Source organism: Belonocnema kinseyi, chromosome 3 (assembly GCF_010883055.1).
Source record: "Belonocnema kinseyi isolate 2016_QV_RU_SX_M_011 chromosome 3, B_treatae_v1, whole genome shotgun sequence".
NCBI classification, from domain to species: domain Eukaryota; kingdom Metazoa; phylum Arthropoda; class Insecta; order Hymenoptera; family Cynipidae; genus Belonocnema; species Belonocnema kinseyi.
In genome coordinates this window covers 80,181,511-80,182,621 of record NC_046659.1, presented here as the reverse complement: position 1 = coordinate 80,182,621, position 1,111 = coordinate 80,181,511, and positions in this window count along the sequence as shown.

The window sequence follows — 1,111 nt, the reverse complement described above, 5'->3', positions numbered from 1 at the left end:
CACCAATCTTTTTATCGAAGTTACCGTTCTAACCCGAATTTAGTTAAAGTAGTTTTAACTAGTTAAAAGCGAAATTATCATTTGTCGAAACTAGTTTTAACTAGTAAAAACGCGAACTAAACAATTCCTTCTGTAAAACCCCGAAGATTTTATAAGTCCATCTTATTCCGTGTTTTTAACTGAAAATATCGGTTAAAAATATATTCACCAAATTGTGCTTTTAAAAGGACAATTGGGCGAATCTAGCTTAAACTAATATTTTCAGTTAAAATACGAAATCAAATGAAATTTAAAATTTCTTCGAGTTTTCACATAGGGTGGCTGCTATAAGCAAAAAAAGAACAAATTTCCGGATATTTCCCGATTCCCGGTCTGCAAACATTTCTCACGGTGAATGAAATTCAAGAATTCGAACTCTGGTACACTTATACTTCAGAATCTGAATTCCCATTAATACGTCAATTTTCCTCCTTCGAAAGTTTCACCAACACTGTTAGAAATGTTCGGAAAATTCCGACACCTTTAAGATACTGAAGTAACTGAACTTTACGAAATTACTCGGTAATAAGCGTAGAATAGAGAAAAATTAATATTTTCAGATTTCAGCGCAAAAGTGAAGATTATTCTATTATTTTGAATGCCGGATTTTTGCATCTGTCTAAAATGCCACCATAAGAATAAGACCTCCGAAACTTATTATCTTCTATTTCCATAGCGACCGCCACACGGTTATCTATTCTCCCCAAGAGAACGTGTTTTCAAGATATTTAATTCCTTCTAATTGTACCGGCAACACCCCTCACAGAGATATTTTTTATTCCTCAGAAGTGGTCATATTTGGATTTAATGCCTTCAGTTAGTGGATATCATTATCCTTCAGAATCAGAAATAGCTGGCCCGTCTGGTATGGCTGGTCCATCCGGCTTAGAGGAGGAACCAAAAAGAAGTAATAATCAATATCCAGGCTAAACTTGAATTTTCCATTTACCTCTTATCATTTTTTCAATTTCTTATCTTTCCATTAAAAATGATAATAAGTACAAAAATCAACGCTCAGGTTTTACGAAAAACATCTTTAGTTTATAGAGAAAATGTTAATTAGTTAACTCTA